The sequence below is a fragment of the Pipra filicauda genome, unplaced genomic scaffold, assembly GCF_003945595.2.
Source record: "Pipra filicauda isolate LSUMZ 115617 unplaced genomic scaffold, ASM394559v2 scaffold188_size1440453_pilon, whole genome shotgun sequence".
In the NCBI taxonomy this organism is placed as follows: Eukaryota; Metazoa; Chordata; class Aves; order Passeriformes; family Pipridae; genus Pipra; species Pipra filicauda.
The window spans coordinates 764,963-787,040 of record NW_024104296.1 but is presented as its reverse complement, the minus strand read 5'-3'; the positions used below and the strand labels follow the sequence as shown (position 1 = coordinate 787,040).

Genomic DNA, 22,078 nt, shown 5'->3' with positions numbered 1-22,078 from the left:
TAAGCATCAAAATATTTTTATAGGCCTGTTGATCATTATCTCAAGGTGCTACTGTGGTCACAAAGTGACCAGACAATATGGCATCTATTTACTCCACAGATCTCTTAACCCAAGGGACAAAGGTTGGACTTTGGCCGACACAATTAACAGACCTCAGTGTCTTCATGGCTGTGGGAGTCCAGCTGGACAAAGGGAAAAAATGCAGAGATTTGGGGAAATTTGTGAATCTGTCAGTGAGAACTGGGACTTTTGAAGCTGGGGCTGGTCCTGATTTTCTGCCCCTCTTGGGACCTTTCTCAAAGCTGAGGTGTTTAAGTGTCAATCCCGTCCTGCTGCTGGCAACATGAAGATTATTCAAGGGCATGTCTTAAACCTCTCTGCTGTTAGTTGTGTGTTGAAAACACCGAGGAGACTAGTGGTGAGTAAAGTCCCTTTGTATGAAGTACTTTATGTCCTGTACTTATTTAAGATCCCCTTTTGTCTGCTCGAGTGTGTATGAGGAGTGGAATTCATTCAGGATGTTGCTGAGGCAAATGGAATGTTAGGGGAAGACAGAGAAACATCACATGGAACTGAAATAGGTTTGCTCTGGCCATCCTCGATAGAATTTTTAGCTTAGCTACGGGACAAAATACAACCATTCTTCATGGAAGTTTGAATGATGCCACATCAAAAATTGCAAGAGGCCAGTGTGAGGAAACAAGCCTGCAAACATGTCAGTGTCTTTTTTTGTTTCAAGATAAAACTCATCCAAACATCTCAGATGCCAAAATTTGAATAGTTTTATGTTTCATAATATAAAACCTAACAAGTGAAAATACAAGGGTGATATGGTAACACTCCATGTCCTCTCTTAGCTGCCAACTCAACGTGTTTGTTAACTGTATCTTACCTGAAAAATATGAATTCGTGCTGAAGGTGATATGCTGTCTGGAAGTAAAATCCACAAGCAGGGCTGGAAGTTGGGTAGAATATGTTTTTTACTGTGAATACAACATGTATCTGTGTGTTTGTGTGTGTGTGTGAGAGAGAGAGAGAGAGAGAGCAACGATCTTGGAATACAGGAACACTGTTCAGCAGAAGGAACCATTCCTCTGAAACCTTCTTCTGTGTCCTGTGACAAAGGAGTGTATTTGGGCATGGTCATTTCACAATGATGTTCCCAAAGAGGCAGAACCTTGTCTGCACCAGGAGCAGCTCAGTGTTCGCAGGAGACACGGGTGGCCTTGTTAGTCATGACTCTGCTGAATAACCTTGTGACCTTATCCTCATCACCCCGTGTCATTCCTTTACCCTGGCTTGTGCTTCATCCCCTGGCCCTTTGTCCTGTCTGTAATTAGCATGTCAGCCTTGCAGGGCACTGACCACACTCCCTTATCTCTGTGGAGGCTTTTGTGACCTCAACATAGATGAATGGAAGACAATGACCTCTCTCATATCATTGCTTTGGATGATTTTGGCCGTAGCCCCTTTCTCATCCAGAGTACATTTAATCATGTAATACATAGATTTCCATCTGGTTTGCATATCCTGAAAAAGCTGCTGGAATGGAATGGTTTTATACTCAGCTGCATTCCATGCAAGGGTTTTGCAAACTTTGGTAGACTGATTAAAGTGGATCTATCCCCTCTCCCTGCCTTCATTATGGTGAGAGCCAGTGGAATTTGCTGTGGATGAAACCAATAAACTTCAACACTGGCTTCTTTCTGCTAAAGAAAAATTGAGTACAGCAGAGAGATGTGGGAGGTGGAGGTTTTATTCCTGGTCTGATCTCCTGGGTGACCTTGAGGAAGTTGCCTCACTGCCGTAACTCTCATCCTATGCTTTTTGTATCCTGGCTGTTGAGACTGGAAGTGCTTTTCAGGGGAAGGATTGTTTCTGCATGCTTATGAAGTGGCTCACCAGCCTTGATCCTGGTTGAGATCTTGTAACATTCCGAAAATAAGATTTACTGACAAGAGAAATGGCTTCTACTGACAAGAGAAATAAGTTCTAATGTAGATGTGGAAGTGAAGGGACAAGCAGAAGAACAGCAAAGCTGTGAGGCCTGTTGGTTACTTTGATAAAACTTACACAAGTTTCACAGTCTCTGCACAAGCAATTCAGCTGATAATTAGACATTGCACCAAAAAAGACCCCTTAGCAACAAATACACACACACAAAATCCCAAACCAAAACACCTGCATTTTTTGGTAAACTGCTTTCTTTTCTTGAAATATTTTCTTTTTGTTCTGTTCTGGTGAAATAAATGTACTGGCCAGTGCCACTAAAAAATCTATACATATACTGGTAAATATTATGTATTATATATCTCTCACAGCAGCTATAATTGGGATACAGGAGGTTAAGATTCTCAGAAGACTATGTTATTTTATCAGATTTCTCAGGATAACATAGGGAAGTTACTTAGGGATTCTCATTATGGGGAGATTATACTTTTAATCCTTTTTGTGCAATGGTCTGAAACAAATATCTTAACATAAAAAAATTTCTCAGTGCCCATCAGATGTGGAGATAATTTTGATAGAAGTCAGTTCTTTGGACTAACTTCTCTTTGGAGAGTTAGTTCTATGCTGTACATCTCCAAACAGAGCTTGGATCTTGCAAAAATTAGTAGGGATCTGCACTCTAAAAGGATCTGCACCACTTGCAAGTCTAGGGCCTCAGGGAAGAGCTGGTAGCCAAATATGCCTAAATAGAGTTGGAGATACCACTGCCTAACAGGCATGCAGCCAGAAAACATCTGTATTTTCAACTGAGCATCTAAAGCCAGTCGCCTGCTTTTTCAGAAACAGCCCCTAATCCTATTTATGACCCTGTGATTGACAGGCATCTGCATTCCAGACGAAGTACAGAAGAGTTCTCAATTACAGGAAATATGTAGAAAGTTGCAGCAGGTTATTTGCTCATTAGACTTCCCCCTCAGTGGCTGTGGGAGTGCATGGCATGTTGGTAAACCCTCCTGCTGCTGATCATTTGTCTGTCATAATGTGATCAGCCATTCATTCTTAATGAAAAGCTAATGCCTCGGGAGAATCCAAAGGTTGGAGTTCAGCTTGGCTGCTTATGAAGATAAAAGGGGGAGAGCTAATTCTGAACGGATGTCATTTGTGTTTCCATGTGGCTGTGTCTGCTTTTATCTTTTTTTAAAACCTGTCCAAAGCTTCTTGGTGTTTAAGGATTTTTAGTGTCACTGAATTGCTTGATACGGGGAAGCAGGATGTCTTCTCTTGATGTCTTCTTTTGGGGAGGGGTAAATTGGCTTCCAGAGGATCAGCTGATGCTGACACCAGGACTCTGTTCTCAGCAGTCATTTAGCCCTGTCCAGGTCTAACATGGTGCTTCTCAACTGTACATCATCGTATTCCCACTTCACAGGTCGGGAACTGAGGCATGGGGTGAACTGTGACTGGGTAAAGTTCATCCATGTTGGCACTGCTGTGTTAGAAATTTAGTCCCCCATTTACCCATTTGGTGCTCTCATTACTGCTGCTTTCACCTGTCAAAGGCATGAGCTAGAACTAGTAATTCGGGGTGTTTCCAGTACAATTTCTAGTGGGGAAAAAGAAAACAACCTGTGCTGGTTTATTTCCATAGTTGTTACAAAGTGCCATTGGTTCGTGTGTGATGATTCCTGGGATATGGGCGGGATATAGGAGATAAAAAAATGAGATAGGACTTTTCTATGACTGCAGAGCTCTTCAGACAAAAATGACAGAGTCTGTGCAGCTTAAGTTTCTTCCCTAGGATGAAAGGGTGAGAGAGACACTGAACGAATGGACCTAAGAACTGGTTGCATGTAAACAGGGCTGAGCACATACTTTGTAAGACACTGAGGCAGAAATCCTTTTAACCATTCTCAGAAGAGATTTAGTTAGAAATATGGTCTCCAAGGCACTTTTCTTCCTGGCCGTGACTCCACTGATGTTTTTTTCTGGCAGCAGTGCTGACTGCAGCAAGTCCTCTCAGGTGCTGGTTGAGCAGTTTCATGGCTCCCTGGACTGCAGCACTGAGCAAGGTTGTTCAAAAATGTCTTTTAAACACAACTGGGCTCCCCTGCCCACCTCATTTGGCAGGTTCAGGCTGGGTAGTTCACGTATGGAAGCACTGGATAGTTCCTAAGGACAACCTGCACCTTCAAAATGCAGAGAAATTGGGTGTGCATTGACAACTAGGATAAATTACAGATTCTCCACGTTCAGACAAGGTTCACAGTTCAATGCTGTTTTAGTTCAAGTTGTTTGCCCATCTTGAAACCTCACATGTCCAGTATCTGAGTTAATTCCAGGAAATCATGTGCCCATTTCAGACATGGAAGACTGAAGGGAGGCACAGCCGAAATGAGCTGTGAGTGCATGAGTAAATAATAAGCATCTTTTTCTCTCTCCCCTCCCAGCACCCACTGCTCTGAAAGACTCTGGGCACCTTGACAAAATTTAACTCAAACAATCTTTTCTAACTGGTCAGCATGTCCTTAAGTAAACCTTAAAACCACTGCAGAGTTAGGCAAGAGAGGAAATAGCAAATCCTGACATCTCCTACACACGCAATGCCTGGAGCAACACACGGAGATGGATTAGAAAGAAATGAAAACATCTTGAACTTATCCTTAGAAGTGTTTGCCACAACTGGACGTTGGCATGTGAGAAGGGGAGGTTTGCAGCATCATAGGCCACTGTAGATGAAACTATCACTTTGTGGGCTAATCTAGGAGTCTTTAACCTTAGCAAATACTCTTTTGTTAATGCAATTACCTTTTTAATAGAAGTCTCACAATGCAATTCCATAATCCTTGAACTATTCAGCAAATTCAGGTGCAGAAAGAAACTCTGTATCGGAAACTCTCAAAAAACTTGTCTTGAAAAGCAGAATAGGTGCAGGAGAAGAACAGGAATTCAACTACATTTTGCTACTGGGAAGCTGCTATAGTGTGTTTAGCACCTGGGGCATTCTACCACGATAAAGTTATTAAAAAAAAATCTTTATCTCTCTACTTCAGGAGATTTTCCCCACCCGTATCCCTCAGGATTGCACCCAAAACACCCTACTACTTTGGGTTATTAGGCAAAAATCTTCAAAATCACTTGGACATGAGACTCAAAGGGATACTGTGGAAGTTTGCCAATGATACTAAATTGGGAGGAGCTATTGATTCCCTCGAAGGCAGAGAGTCACTGCAGAGAGATCCAGACACATTTGAGGGTTGGCATTTTGTCCCCGCTGCCAAATGTGCAAAGAAGTTGCCTCTTCCCTCCCTGCTCTCTCCCTTTCCCCTCCCCTCCCACACCCTCATTTGCCATCCCCTCTCCTCTCTTTTTTCACTCTTGGAAGCTCTTTGCCTTGGAAATTTCCATCTGCAATTAAATCACCCTGGAGCCTTCTCTTTTCCAGGTTGAACAATCTGCCTTTCCTTGTAGGAGAGGTGCTGCATCCCTCCAACCATAAATCTGAGTTCTCTAAACCAAAAACCCACCAATTCTGTCTAGACCAGTAGCCTATACCGTTGTTGGCTCAGAGAGATGAAAAAACAAAATCCCAACCAGTAGTCATGCCAATGGAATACAGAAAATTCCTTGAAATATGCTTTAGGAGTAACGTTTTTCATTTTAATACAAACTAAATCTGGCATCCTTACACAGATCATGCAGATCATCTTGCAAGAAGTATCAATGTTCTCACTGCCTGTGTATTCACAAGGTTCATGAAACACTCTGAGGTGGATGTGGGCATATGGATGCCCTATACATTTACAACCTGTCTGGATGTTCCTGTGATATGCCTTTCCTAGCTGAGAATCAATAACCCATGAAGCTGTATCCAGCTCATTTGGGATGTGGAATTGCTAAGGTTGTCTCTTACTGTGTCTGGGGTTATGCTTTCAGGTTTGCTGCCTACCGACGGATAATTTGACCTTGGTAAATGAGCTTTGCTCTCGTACAGTTCTGCAGGGACACACTCATGGAATACAAGTGCTTCTCAGTGCTGAGCTAAAGCAGTTCAATGTGGCATTAAACCTAAGTCAGATTAAATAACTCCTCATCTCTTGACCTGAACCTATCAGTGCTTCAGATAACTATATATAGGCGGTGGAAAAAATTCATTGCCTACAACTAACATTGTTTACAAAATTCTCTAAATAGGGCAATTTTCCATTGCCAAATATAGACTCTTTAATGAAGCAGGAGAGCCAAAAGCCCTGCAGAACTCCCTTTATCATCTCTGAAGCTTGGCCATCAGAGGACAGGAACTGTCACAGCAATCCTTTGTACTCTCCCTTGGCTTGCATCTTCACTCACACCTCACCAAAGCCAAGGAGAGCCTTTCCATTGGCTTCCAAGTTACCTGGAACTGGCCCGATCATCCAAATGTGCGCACTCAGTTTTTTCTTTTCAGGCCAAAATACTTGTTTTAACTTCCAAAAGACAGGGCATCCAGGCTGTTAGGCAGAACTCTGATTAAAAGCCTTTACAGAGTACCTTCACCTAAAGAGTGGAGCATATATAGATGCTTAGGACCTCTGTTATTTTTGGAATGGTTTTGGCAGTTCTGTGCATGATAAGAAAGAGCCGAACACTCGCTCTCTGTGCTGAGCAAATAAATCTGACCACAATGATGTTACAGGGGAGCCATTCCAATTACACTGTAATATCTACCAAAGCAGTGTCAGGGCTTGGAAACAGAGGTATCCAAAAGCAATTGTTAAGTATGATTATTGTCATGATTGTTTTATAAGTCCCCTGGGGAATGGGGAAAAGGAATCAAAGTGAAGTGCTGAAAGTTGGAATATGCAAAGTGGGAACACATCTTCTGTTCTGTGAACTGTGCACATGCTGAGAAGGCAGAAACCTGGTCTTCTGAGGTGTGGTGAGGGGGAATACTCCTTATATCCTGAGTTAGCTCCCTGCCCTGACAAGAAAACCACTGTCCCTTCCCCATGAAGTGCCAGGTACATCTAAATTTAAATAAATAAATAAATTTTGGGTTAATTCCTAGCCCTCTTACAATAAACAGCAATTTTCCATGGATTTCCATTTTAATAGGAGCATAAATCATTATGTCTCATATTTGAAAAAAATTCCATACCACAGAGATGGACAATGCTAAGACAAAAGAGGATAATAAAATAGAGGCAAAATGTTAACTTTAAAAATAGAACTAATTTTACACATCTCCATTTCAAAGAAAAATACAACTGAAAATAAGGAAGTTAATAATTATTGTCCAAATTTTATGATAAGACTCCTACTCATTATGGGGCTGTAAGATTAAATTATGTATTTATTTTTGGAGACAGACTATTTCCAAGGGCCTGGAGTGACAGGACGAGGGGGAATGGCTTCAAACTGACAGAGAGAATGTTTGGGTAATATATTAGGAAGAAATTCTTCCCTGTGAGGGTGGTGAGGCCCTGGCACATGTTTCCCAGAGAAGCTGTGGCTGCCCCATCCCTGGAGGTGTTCCAGGCCAGGTTGGATGGGGGTCTGAGCAACCTGGGATAGTGGGAGGTGCCCCTGCCCATGGCAAGGGGTTGGAATGAGAGTACTTTTAAGGTCCCTTCCAACCCAAATAATTGTCCAGTTCTATGATTCTCTGATGATTCTATGAGTTTTATGGATCAACATGAGTAGCACTTTTACAGAAGTTCCATTTCAATTAGCAAATGAGGGGTCCAACCCTACCAAACCTCTAGGTATGATTTCAAACCTGTGAACAGTGTTGCCACACACTGATTTTGCACTGTGTGAAGCAAAGTATGTGTATAAGTCTTTTTATAAGTGGAGCCATAGGATCTTGGTTCAAATGACTCTTCTTTTATCCACTTAGTTTCTTGAAATTATACCTCAGATGTGACTTAAATAGAATACATGACCCTGACCCCAAGTCCATTTAGGTAATAATGAAGATATTCTAGCATTTGTTGTTGGTATTGCAGGTGCTTGTCATCATTTATTTAAAACAGAGATAAAATGTTTGAGTCACTCTGAAACAGGGATATTTTGTCAACTAAGACCTGACAGCAGGGAAGCCAGTGCCAAATTGGCAACCAGTGTCCACGCTTCAGCTGGACTTGAATTTTCCTGTATTGCTGCTAGCTGACAAACAAGGACATAAGCAGCAGTGTATAAGCTGCATGCCATTCATTAATTTCCTCTCATGAGCCAATGTGTCCCCAGAGACTTTCCTCTTCTATCAGATCATTGCCCTGGAAGGAATGGATTTAAAATGCAGCTATCCGGGAACTTTGGTGTATGCTCTTGAAGAAAAACCCTTTCCTGTGGAATGCTAAAGATTGATATTTCTTGTCCCTTGGCCTCTTCCCTCCTCCCATCAAACATCAGAAAACAAGTGGGCAAAGTCCTTGTAGGCAACTGGTGTTTCTCCACTAGGTGCTTTCTCCCAGGAATGCAGGCACAAGAAAAAAAATGTACGGCAGCAGATCCCTGCTCTGCTTTCATAGACGTGGGGGTCTGAGGTCAGCCCTGCAGATCTAAGAGTGGGATTTTCCCTTTGGTCTTTGCATCTTGGCTGAGTTCTTGCTAAACCACTTGGCCTGTCTATAGGCACCTAATCCATGACGTCCTGCCGTGCAACAGGCAGCCTGGAGCTGCTTCTCCACAGAGCTTTGAGTCACTGAGTCTGTCAGAACAAGTGGCTAAGTCAGAGTGGACGTTGCCTTATCTAACTGATTGCATTTGGAATGGCTTCATGCTTCACAGTGCTTTACAGATGCTTTTTTGGAGTGTTTAAGCAAAAGACAGCTACCAGAGGATAAGCTGTTTCTGAAGACATTTGGCTCTCACAGCGAATTCTTTTGCCAAAGAAAACTCTGTGTTCCAATTCTGTGAGAACCACTGGAAACATTTCTCCTGCTGTTGTCTGCTCCACTTTGCTTTCTCAAGCAAGTGCCTATTGTCTTCACTAGAAAGGAAACATCTTCCTTAGACTCTCTTTTTCCCTCCATCAGGGCTGCTTCTTTTGATTCCTCATTTTTCCTTTTGCAAATATTACAGGTTTCTGCTGCCGACTACTTTATCTCCTTCCTTATCATGTTGCTTTTAGGCCAACAGTCTTTATAGAAACCTTTTTTTAGCTTTGGAAATAAGGAGTGAAGAGGCAATTTCACATAATCTAAAATAGCCACCAGACCATTGTATGCTAAACAGCACTTTCATTTTGTATAGGGCCTTGTTGGACACATCCCTGGCTGCAGGAACTTGCACACCAGCCATCAGTATGTGTGTGTGGTATAAGCATCTAATGTGGCATATGATAGCATTTGATACATCAAAAGATGAAATCTTAAGCTCCAATACATTAAAAAAAGTATATGCTGACTTAACCAAATTCTTATGTCTACACATATTCAAGGCAGCACAAACCCAGCTTTTAAACAATTAAACCAAACTTTACAGCAAGCTATATAAAGTGACCTATTCCATCAAAGCATAGTTGCATCACAAAATAATCTTATTCTGCCTTCATGTCTAGGGACACACATGCTGTGAGCTGCTTCATGTTAAAGCAATGAAGAGAAGTATTTTAAAACTTTTTGCCTCTCCAGCTAATAAATCTTTTGGTACTTAATTTTTTAGGAGTATGTCTGTGGAAAGGCCAGTCTGGCTCAGAAAGTAAAAGGTTTCAAACTCTCTGAAGTTCCTTAGCCCTGTTTATCTGCTACCTCACCCAGAGTTATTTAATATAATCATTGGAACATTTCCTGTTTGATTTTCTTATCCCTGTATGTTAAATTTTTCCCACCTCTTAATACCTTACAAGGAACATTTGTTATAATGGCAGGGTATAAAGCAGTCCCCTTAAGTGAATTTCTATTATTAAGAGGTCTTGAGATGATAAACTAAACCCCATTAATTGACTACAGGATGCATGAATGCTTAACCTATTAGTAATGTTTGCATTGTGTAATATTAAATGCAAAATTCATGTTCCAGTTGCCATATGTTCAACGTCCATCACCCCACCCCAATATCTTCAGGGATGCTCTTGGATGTAGGATCCAGCCCACAGGTCCCTTCTAATCTCACTCCAACACTGCCTTCAGAGCTGCTACTCCAGCATGAACACAGTATAAGAAAAAAAAAACAACCAGGCAAAGATATTCATTAAGAACCCAATTTTTGGTTGCATCTGGCAGGTTTTCATGACGTGCCAGTAGCATGTAATCAGTCATGCTAATGACACACTGCAAAAATGCTGCAACCCGCACAGCTACACAAAACATGAAGTGGGAACTACTTCCACTGAGCAGAGGGGTCTGGTATCACCCTGACTGAAATGACTGGCATAAAACATATTAGTGGGGAAAGTAGGACGAGAATGAGCCTCACGACATTTCGGGACGTTCCAATTAGTGGGGAAAAACCCCCCCACGTTTCCTGAAACAAGATGCAGCAAATGAAACTTGCACAGCAATTCCTCTGGTGCTAAGATGTCTGAGGAGGTCATAGCCTCCTGTGTCTGGAGGCAATCAAAGATGAGTGGTTTATGGCTTGTGTGCAAGTCAGAGTTATTGCAAATATAGGGTTTTATTTGGTGATACGAATTTAATGAAGTTTTACGAAGTAAAATATTTTCAATATTGACCCTAATGTTGATTTCATATTTGTGGAAACATGAGCAGAATATAGATTAAACTCCGTGTCAGGAGGAAAATGATGGCATTGGGAAAACAGCTAAGATTAGCTCCTAATCATAAGGAAAAATATGCAAAAAACTAAGCTTTTATTTCTGCATTTGAATGGTTATATTATTCAATATAAACAAATAAATCCCATAAACAAACCCATACCTTTTTTTCAGAGGAGTGGGAACTTTAAGGTCCCTTCCAGCCCAAACCATTCTATGATTCTGTGACACAGAACAGCTATTTCAAAGCAAGCCTTTGACCAGATTTGTGGCCTATTCATAACCCGTAACTGCAGAAATACCCTCCTACCTGTCCCAAAGCCATGATGCCACCTTTCATGACTGACAGGAACCCTTGTATATGGCATTTTGGGGGCTTTGTGGTGGACAAAGGTCTGGGCACACTGTATAGGCTCCACCTGTCCTCTGCAGCAACGCTGGGATAGCCTTGGGCAGCAAGACTAAGAGGAAACTCTCCTTTAAAACCCTCTGATATAATTCTGGTGTCTTGTGCCTCGAAAGTCTCCTTCCCATCCATGTGACTGTAAGAGTAAGTGCTAAAAGTTGAAGTGTTTATTAACCATGAGAGTCACTAAATGCTGCAGGTGAGAAAAATGTTACAATTCCTTTGATAAGGAGCAGAAAATGGAAGCAGAAAATGGATGCATAAGATCACTTTGCCAATGGTGAGCCTACAAATCGTATCTGTGCCCTGTCATTGGGGTGTTTCTACTCTCCCTTCAAAATATTTTACACCCTGTGATTCAGTTATAGAGGAGAGGGAAGCTGTAAATCCATAACTGAGGGTATTTTCACTTACTTTGACCAGTCCAAAGTGTTTTGAAATTGTTTCAATTAGATGGGGATGTATTGTGGTCATTATGCTGAAAAAATTAGAAATATCAGACGAGCAATGTTTGTTGCAATGATTTGAGATCTTTTAGGGCACATTTTGATTATTTTTTATTTTTCTTTCTGGACTTGTGGAATATATCTTAACACTAATCACTGATCAGAGTAACTCACCAGAGGGGGAATTAACTGTGATGCTACCTCACTGCTTTTGTGATGAAGCTGTAACAAGCACTGTGATAGAGCGTCCCACTCCTGGGTAACTTTGTGCATGTCAGTAAATGCAGTCCTGCTGACTTTTATCCACATGCTTGTACAGGACTGCACAGACTGAAGTCAAAAGGAGAACTCATATGCTTAGAGTTAAGTACATGCTTAAATATTTCCTGGACTGGGGCCTGCCTTCTCCCAGTGGAGAATTATGCTCTTACACAGGTTTTTGCCCCAGTGTGCTTGTGGCAATCTGGCCCTTTAAGTTCTGCAGAGCAGAACTGCTCCAGTCTTTCCGTAGCCATTTTGCAAGTGCTGACTGCTGGGAGCCTGTTCTGCCTCCCAACTGGTACCTGTCGTGCTTTTCCACAGCCCTCTCCTGATTTCTGCATCTCACATATGGGATCAAAAAAGGTTCATCTAGAGGTAAGTCTGACTTTTCTTATGTGTTTGATCATGGTGAAAATGCTGTAGCACATCATTTGCTGGTATGAATATCCATAGCCTTGAAAAATTGTCTCTATTCTTTAGCCAGTACTGAAGAGCAGGGTTTGTTCCAGGATGCAGCATTTTGCCAGATTACACTGATAAAGCAGTCCTCTGTAGGCTACTTCTCTTGCAATTTGAAGCAATATTTTTGTTTTTCCCTCTAGCTCAGGCAGCTCAGTGCTTCACTGTCATTAGTAAATGCCTAAAACAGGTGCAAGGCAGGTGTCCTGTTTATTGCATAAGCAAAGTTCAGTATTCTTGGATTTGAAAATCCAAGGCAGAGGTAGCAGCTGAAGGTAATAAGAGGCACGGTAGCTAAAAGGGATGTGATGTGTCAAACAGATGTCAATGGATGCCGTTCTCAGATCTCTGTGATTCACTAACCAGCAGCAGCAAATGTTGCCACCTTTGATACAAACCATATTATGTCAGCTAAAAATATTGATTCCACTGAATGGTTTAAAACTAGTTCCTGAGGAGTAATAGGTTATAACACTGGGATAATAAGGATACTGGAATAATAAGGGTATTGGAATAATAACTTCCGAATAATAAAGAATAGTATTTGCCAAAAAAAAAAAAGGAAACAAATTTGGAAGCCTGATTTCCATCAAAAAACAGAAGTTTTAATCGAAAGAGCTGACAGGCTTGTCTACAAATTAATGTTTGATGAAGCAGTAGGGGATCTACACAGTCTTCTTGTATGAATGTGGTTAGTCTGCAGGAAATTCATAAGTAAGCTCAGCAATCTGCCCTTTCCTTCCAGCATGCCAGCAGCTTATCCAGGGAAAATGTGAGTAGCAGCTACTATGTCATAAAGCAGTCACTGGTTATGCTGTAAGATGATGATCTTTTTCTGCCTTGTTCCTTTTTCAAGCTTTGCAGGAGATTTAGGAAGAGCTACTAAGAGTTTAAGATAAAAAATCCACAGAAGCTGTCGCTGTTCTGTTGTGTACCACAGCTTGAAGGAAAAATCTGAAACTTTTTGACTTAAACTCAGTGGGGAACACTGAGCTGGCAGAAGGCAGAGTGCAGAGATGCAGACAGTATCAGTGGCTGTGTCCTCTGCTGCTACAAAATGTGATGCTTGGGAAGTGCTAAGAGTGTTTTCAGCTCCTGAGCCTGCAGTCTCTTGGATCTTGTGACCTGTGATTCTTCTGTGGTTCTTTGAGCATTGCCAGTCCTCACTGTCAAACAGAGGAGCCACTGACAGATGAACTCCTTGCTGCATTGCACCTGTTGCACTTCTGGAGTGCACAAATGCTTTGCAATCAGCCTGAGCTGGGGTACAGTTCATGTCTGTGCTCTGCCTGGGGTCAGTCACTGCAGTCACAGAATCACAGGATGGGTCACATTGGAAGGGACCACAGTGGGCCATTTAGTCTCACCTCTCTGCTCCAGCAGGGTCATCTCAGAGCACATGGCACAGGATTGTGTCCAGACAGCTCTGGAATATCCCCAGGGAGGGAGACTCCACACCCTCTCTGGGCAATCTGTTCAGTGCTCGGTCACTGCACAGCAAAGAAGTTCTTCCCCATGTCCAGCTGGAACTTCCTGGGCATCAGTTCCTGCCCGTGGCCTCTTGTGCCATTGCTGGGCACCCCCGAGCAGAGCCTGGTCCATCCTCTGCCCCCTCCCTGCACACACTGACACACATGGATGAGGTCCCCTCTCAGTGTCTCCTCTGGAGGCTGAACAGCCCCAGTTCCCTCAGCCTTTCCTCCCCAGGGAGATGCTACAGTCTCTGAATCATCTTTGCAGCCTCTGCTGGACCCTCTCCAGGAGCTCCATATTTCTCTTGAGGAGCCAGAACTGGACACAACATTCCAGATGTTCCTCACCAGGGCTGAGTAAAGGGGTGGGATCAGCCCCTTTGACCTGCTGACAATGCTCTTCCCAGTGCACCCTGGGATCCCACTGACCTTCTTGGCCTTCAGGACACACTGCTGGCTCGTGGACAGTCACAGCAATCCTAAATCACGGGGCCAGGTGTTGCCCTGGGAGCAGTGGAAATGGTCAGAGTGGCACTGGGGCAGAATGAGAGTGTTCATCCCTCTGGAGTTCAACATGCCCCTGGGTTTCACTAATTACTTCAAACACCAGCAGCAATGAAGGCTGCTTTCCCAGCATCCTGCCTTTGGTGCAGGTGCCACAGGAAGATTTTTCTGTGGACTTGCAGCCCAAATGTTGCCTTTACAGGCACTAGAAAGCATTATCTGGTACAGAAGAGACGCCTGCTCCCAAGTGCATGCAAATGTGTTTTGATGTGCTGCCTTCCTACTCCTTGGCTGGTGTTATGGGAACAACATCAATATAGTGGGAAATCCTTTTAAAACGTCTAATATTTCACTGTTACTTTGAAGACTGCTGCCCTGGCCTGTGGGACAGAGCTGTGCTGCCACCCTGGAGGAATGTGATCCTGCCTTTCTCCCCACGAAACCGTCCTGGCTGAGGGCCTGGCAGAGCCTATTTCTGATAAAGCAGACGGTGTCTTCCCATTCAACCACCTTTCATTCAACCACCAAAGAAAACTTTGTTCTGCCTTGCTGTACAGCTGTTATTTTACAGCTCTGTGTTTCCAGATTCAGGAATCGGTTATATTTTTAACTTCCAAAATGTCTTTCCCATTAGTGCTTTCCCATTTGATCTGAGTGGGTGGCCTTCAGTTCCTTGGCCTCAATCAATGCTTAACCTTGCTTGGTCTTTTTACGGATTTATCCTGTCCCCTGCCCAGCCCAGAAATGGTTGATTGTCTTGCACCCAATTTGTCATTTCTATTGTAAACTGCTCATTTGAGGACTGGCATTTTGTCCCCATTGCCCAATGTCCAAAGATGTCTCTTCCCCTCCGCTCTCTCCTGCCCTCCCTCTCTCTCTCCACACCTCTCTTTTTTCACTCTTTGAAGCTGTTTGCCCTTTGGATTTCCATCTGCACCCTTCTGCATAACCCCTTTAATTTTCAATCAGTGTTAACACCTTTAACTTCATTTTCAGAGCTCACACTTGTGCTGCAAACACCTGAGTCTTCCTCTTGACAGAACACCTTAATTTGAAATGCTGGCCTTGTGCTTCTCACTCCATGCCATTTTCCTTTTCCTAACAGGGATTTGTAGATAAACCATAGTAGAGACAAGTCTTCCAGCCTGTGGAAGGCTTTTGGAATTGCAGAGCACAGTAGGTCTGTAAAAAAAGAAATCAAAAATCACAGCCATCTCATGGGGCAAAAGGGAACCAATAACTATATAAATGTATATTTACCTGTGATGAACTATTATATTTTTAATTATTTTAAGAGAAAACTAATACCTTTATGGAATAGATTCATGTTGTCTCAGCATTTGACTGCCAGTACCAAAAATCTCTCTCAATTAGCCCGAACACCCCAAAAGTAAGAAGCTCTTACTTTTAATCTGTAGGTGTACATCAAGCTGGGAGGAAAGTGGCCTGCAAATTGGGTTGTGATCCTGATAGATCCTCTCTTTGTCTTTCTTTTAAGTCTTTGATGGAATTCATCACTCCCTAAGACAGGGATGCCCAGCCTGTAGCACACAAGCTGTTTCCAGCTGGCCAAATAATTAATCTCACAGTCTGGTTTGGCCACCTTTCCTTTGAGTCCGTCACATATGAGTGACAAGCTGATAAATTAATCTGGAGAATTAATTAGGACAGAAAAGAACAGAAAAGGAAACAACCAGGAAACATGAATATCCAGAACATCCATCCAGAACATGAAATTAACTGTTAGGGAAGAGAGATTTTAAGGCAAGTGTGAGCATTGTCCAACAGCAGTTTGTCAGCTGCAGTGACAACTATTAGTCCTTTGCTTTGAACACCTCTGGATCTCCACAGTGAAGGATATTCACCTATCCTGATATCCAGGATGACATCAAACAGCATTTAAGTCAAAAATCACAGGAAGGAACCATACAGGAGGATGCAGAAAGGAAATAGCCTGACACAGATTGCCCAGAGAATTTGTGGCTCCCCCATCCCTGGAAGTGCTCAAGGCCAGGTTGGATGGGGCTCTGAGCAGCCTGGTCTAGTGGAAGATGTCCTTGCCCATGGCAGGGGATTGAAAGGAGGTGATCTTTGAGATTCCTTCCAACTGAAGCCATTCTGTGATTCTTTGAATCAAAGTACTTTCATTGTCCCACATAAAGTTTAAGGGTCTGGAGTACTAGTCAGATCACAAGAGACAAAAAGAGGGTGAGTGTTTGTTCACCCATTTCTCCTATTACATAGTCTCCTCTGCTGGTAAGACCTCCAAATCTCCCATGCTCTCTTGTCATGGTCCTATCCAAATTCCATCTTCAAACATTTGAAAAGTCTCCTCGACGGTTTTATCCTTCTGCTGCCAAAGTAGTGTCTGTGCTGGAGTAGTTTGCACTGGGTGGGGAGGAGATCTCCAAAGTGCCCCATTAACAAGTACTTGCCTTTCTGCTCCTAAAGGGCAGATCATATGTTCCTTTTCCAGCAGGAAAAGGAAGAGCTGTGGCTGGGCAAGAGCTGGGCACTGAAGTAAGTCTGCATGGATCATCTGCATGGCACTCACTGCCAGCAAGACAGGAGGCTGGAATCAGCTGTTTTTAATGGAAATAGTGCCACTAAACATTGCTTCTTTTTGCTTGTGTTTGTCCCATATATGTTAAACTGGGAGAGGGAGGAGCAATCGTGTTGTACAACTGATATCTTACTTTTTCAGGCCACTTTAGGCTTGATCCACTTCCCTCTGGAAGAGATGGGTGCTGTGTTTTGGCCCCACTGCACCTAATGTGACACCTTGATGCAAAGTGCTCATGATTGTGAGCTGGGGAGGCCAAGCTGCAGATCTGTGTCCCAGTCTCTGCCACTCAACTTATAGTGACAATCACTTCTAATAAGGGGAGCAACAGCTTTTTTTGGCTCTGAGTTAAGGCAATACTGAGCCCAGCTATCAACAGAAGGGGAAAGGGAAGAAAATGGGACCTGTTTTGCCTATAAGACACTCTATTTGTAAGTGGATGGTGATTTCCTCCCTTATCTATACAACAAACACTCACCAAAACAGTATGAGAAGGCAAAAAAGTGCTCAACGTTGCTTGGGGTGACCCCACTCCCAGGTGTAGGGAGAAGAAAAGTTACCTCTGTGACAAGGACCCTTTTAGTCTAACAAGCAGTCTTATGCTGGAAGAATCTCTCAGCTTTCTGTGTGTTTGCTTTAAATCTTCCATGGATTTCTGGAGCCATCCATTAAGGACCTGGAAGGGCTTAGGACCTCGTTGTACCAACTCAAGTGTTGAATGGGGTGTATTAAGGGTAGGAGGGAAAAATTCAGAGAAACAGCAGGGAAGTTTCTTGGACATGTAACTAAAATATTCACCTGCAGTTGTAGAACCTCCTAAGCAGCTCTATGAACGGGAGTCATGAGGCAAGGAGAAAGTAATCTCAGGTCATTACCTGAAACATTTTCTGTTTCCTCAGCACCTTTTAGAAAGTGCTGGTGTCAAACCCCTTATTTTAAGGGAAGTGTCCAATTTGCGTTCAAATATTGATGTGGGCACCTAAGTCACTAGGGTGGTCTTGATAATTTCAGCCCAGGTCTAAGGCTTTTTCCACAGTTACCCACTGAATGACTTCTTCCCTTGGAATTTCCAGTTACCTTTGCATGTAACTCATATCCCTTTCCCAAACACCCTGTCCAGGCAATCACATTCATACCCAAGTCTATTTGAATGACTTTTTCAAGTGAGAATTTGTGAAGTACTGCCAAGTGCTTTACTGCTAATTTTGTGGTCTGATTTCTAAATACAATGAATGATCAGGTTTTTTTAGATGTTTTCTTTGTCCTTTAAATCCATGGTATGCTATTGATCATGGTTCAATTACTAAGCACATAATTCAGGACTCACTAGAAATTTTTTTAAGCTTTTTGCAAAATTCCATAGACCTTGAATCATGTCTTAAATGATTGTAGATTGTATTCTAGGATTTTTAAGCAAAATTTATAGGATGGGAACTACTAATTTTACTCATATTATTGTTGCATGTGGTTTTTTTTTTTAGTGAACAGCTATCATTTCCAGAATAAAATCCCTAAGGAACGTTATTATTACCCCAGACCCTAAAATATTTGCCCATGTGCTCAACTTTAAGCACAGGGTTAATTTTACCAGCTTCTAGACAGTTCTTCTTCTCTTTAAAACTGAACATAATCTTAAGGACTATTTTGGATCAAGACCTGTGCAAGCAGGCTGAGTGAAATAAATCCATTTAACTGGCTCTCAGTAAATCCTGATTCTGATTGTGGTTTGTTTTTTTTGGGCGGGGAAATGGATCTATAAACCACTCCTGCAGAGACTCTCAGTAGAGACCCACTAAATGCTTTAAGGATGAAAACCTTCCTGACAGCAGAATTTCAGCTCAAGCTGTTATATTTTACTTTCATTGGAAAGGGATGGATTTTACAAGGCAGTAATCAGAGAAGAATGAACCCTATGAGGAAAAAAAATAAAAATCAAAGGTCAGCTGATCTTTTGTCCTAAGACTGTAAATTTTGGATTTTTTTTTTTTTCTCAGCTCCTACTTTTCTCTTCTATAGTTGTCTTTATTAAATTCTAGTTTTGGCTTTGCAGTGAATTTCCTGGTATCAGCTTTTGTGCTATTTGCTGTATTCACACCTCCTGAGCTGTAGTTTTTCACTTATGGAACCTTCACTGTTCCCACTGAGCAAGGCATTGCTTGGGGCAATGGAATATTTAGTAAACGCTTCTTGGAATAATGGATAACCTCAGGCCTGACAGAAGCAGACACTTTAGATTATGTTTGGGGATCGTAAAATTTTTGGTATTTATGAAGATATTATGGAGAAGCAGATGAAGAGAAAAATCTCAATGAAATTTTTCCAAACCCACAAATTCAAGCTGTACACTCTAGTTTGCAGACCAAGTAAGTGCTAAAGGCTGGTAAAGGCTACAAAATTCAGGATGTGATGCTTACCCATAATTAATCATTTAAGTTTATTTCAGATTATAGTTCTGGGATGTTTCTCATGTTGTAAAAGTTATCATGCTAATTATACTCCACATTTACCTACGAAAAAAAGCTTAAAAAAGACAAAACATGAAGTTTGTGGTGAATGAAAAAGAAGCTGAGGTAGGCAGCTCTGTTCAGTAGGACTGGGATCTTTGTCCACTGTTGTCTAGAGCAGTTGTGTTTCTGAACAAGAGCATCTTCACTGAGCTTGTAGTGTGTATATGCTATCTTAATTTCCCAGTGTTTCCCTTGTTGACAATAGCTAGGAATTTCAGAATTTAATTCTGAATGTCAGTACCTGCAAATCTATTTTTGAGTTCTTACCATTTCTGCAAGCAAAACAAGGCCACTGAAGTTCCATCTGAAGCAAGAATCGGAGTTAATTTTGAATGCTTTGTGTTATGGTTCTCAGGGGAGACTATTCAGGGGGTGACATGGAAAGCCCCTGGGGTTTGCCTGGGGAGCTGCACTGAATCAGTCTCAGATCTGACAACACTATCCCTCCTTGCAGGGCAGATGTAGTTTAAAGCATAGAAGTGTAGGCTCCTATAATCTATCAGATTAAATAATTCCATTGGCATTCATCACGTAGCTATACAGACAGCAGTCATGTGGTATATAGAAATTGAGAGTCTGAACTAGTACAGAGCTGACCACCTGCTCTAAAATGTCACAGATGTAATCCCAAGCTTTATTGCATCAGTAAAAACTGGGACAAATCCCACTGAAGTCAGACATTAAACCTGCGTGAGATCGGAATAAAGGTTTTATTAGTTGTATGTGTGACTTAAACACTTCCCACTATTCACATTGGTTTTTTTCTATGTAATGCAAGTTACACTGTTCAAGAATAAATATTGCTAAAAAAATCCCACCCACTTTTGCCTTCCTCTTTAGTCTTTCACTTTGTGTGAGCCAGGTCTATGCTGCAGCATTGCCTTAACATTTCCTAAACTTGATGTGTGAAATGGCAGCATGGATCCTTCTCTTAGAGATCCCATGGAAGGAGGTGAAGGACCTGTCTGGGATCAGCCTCTGAGAGAATGGAACTGACACCCTCAAGTCTCCCTCAAGCCCCTCTCCTCAATCCATCATGGTACTGCTGTGCTTTTGGTTTCCAGTCACATGCAAATCCTCCCCTCAGCAAGATCTGCATCAGAAGACTTCACCACACAATCTTGTAGTGAACCACCACCACTGTAAGAGGAAGCCTAAAGAGAAAATAGATCGTTAAATAATTCTACTAATGAGAATTTTCCTCTTTCTGTCAAAGTTCTGCTCTCCAGCTCCCTCGTATCACTCTGAGAAAACTACATCCAGCAGGCCGTATCTTCCATTTCTGTGGAAAAAAGAAACCAAAACAAAATAAGGACAAACCATGAGAGTTTGAGACAAAACTGTTCCCATGAGAACTCCCTTTTCCATAATTGCTGTTATCTGATTATTGTGGGAGAAGGGTTTTTTTTTCACCTTTACCCCCGCCTAGGACAAGTACCATGTCCCGATGCCAAGTCTCAGGAATCCAAGACGGCCAAGATTATTGACCCAGGGAATATGTGCCTCTGAGTCAGATCCTGAGGTCAGGAGGATCCTGACAGCTGTGTTTTATGTGTTTGAAGGATCTAATTTTCAAGGAAGCAGGGTAATAGTTATTGCCCCCCATCCCACTCTTTCTACCCTTCAGCTCTCCAGCTGATCAGATCCTACTCCCTCAAGACTTGACTATCCTTGTGATATGGCACAGACACTGTGACTGCGGCAGCTGAGCTCTCACTCTCTGCCCAACAGAAATATTTCCTTCCTGGTAGCTTTTACCTTAGGATATAAGACCAGAGATCCTGCTCTGCCCTGTTCTTTGGCTCATCTATTGGGGTTATTCTGTGTGCTCTGCCAGCAGCGTGGAAATGAGCAAATTTCTGTTTTCTGACCTTAACGAGAATCACATTTAGTAGATTTGTGCAATAACGAAGATTAAAAAAAAAATATCCTCCATATGACCAGTGGGCTGTGTCACATGCAAATCTGACTAGGGCTATTTGTAATAACTTGACAAAAGCTGTCATTCGATATTTTAAAACATATTTAATCTCGGAGCCTGAGAAACCAATTCTGTCGCTTTCACACATTTGGTTTCACTGTCTACTGTACAAATGTGGGACTTGAAACTTCTACATTGCCCAGCAGCTTTAGAGCCATGTTTCTGCTTCATTATCCACAAAGACTGCAGACCACAAACATCTATGAGCGGTAAGTTGAGGTGGTTATTGTACAAAATGTGGTGTGTAAAACAAAACCAAGATTCGTATTAAAATTCCTTTCTCAGACACTGAGAACATAAATAAGAATCAACAGAGGTTATTTACAGTGCTAGACAATATTTTACTGCATACTTCCATTTACAGGGTTTTTTTCTTTTGTAAATTGCTGCTAAATATGTGTGTACTGGTCATACCAGACAGTTCAAAACTTTTTTTAAAACCTAAATCTCTGAAACTGAACAAAGTAATGAACAATTTTTATGACACTGATGTTAAAAAACCTTGGCTTGTGTTGTGTGGTAGATAATGCTTTCAATTTAGGCTCCCCCTTATGCATTCAATTTGGATTTAATACCTTCTGAGCCAAATTCTGCCCTCACTTAAGAGCCTCATCATCCCAAGTGCTGACAATGGGGACTGCAGAGGATAAGTGAGAGTAAGGCTTCATCATTTGTGCTCAGTGAGCGTGGTTAATTCCTCATCAACACAGCGAGATTAACCCCAATTAATAGAGGTTCATTTTCCTTTTGAATTACTGTTTCAGATGATCTAATGGTATTTCTTTAACCCTTATCATAGCAGGAAAGAGCCTTTCATCTGATGTTACCGTTGAG

The 22,078-nt window shown here is 42.0% G+C and overlaps 1 long non-coding RNA gene across 3 annotated transcripts in view; it reads left to right on the top strand.

Moving 5' to 3' along the window:
* Nucleotides 1–12,048: 12,048 nt before the first annotated feature.
* LOC113994331 overlaps nt 12,049–22,078 on the top strand; it is a 38,548-nt gene continuing 28,518 nt past the window's right edge. For all 3 annotated transcript variants that reach the window (XR_005563107.1, XR_005563108.1, XR_005563106.1), the window contains exon 1: nt 12,049–12,133. This is a non-coding gene — a long non-coding RNA (uncharacterized LOC113994331). The remainder of the gene's footprint in view (nt 12,134–22,078) is intronic.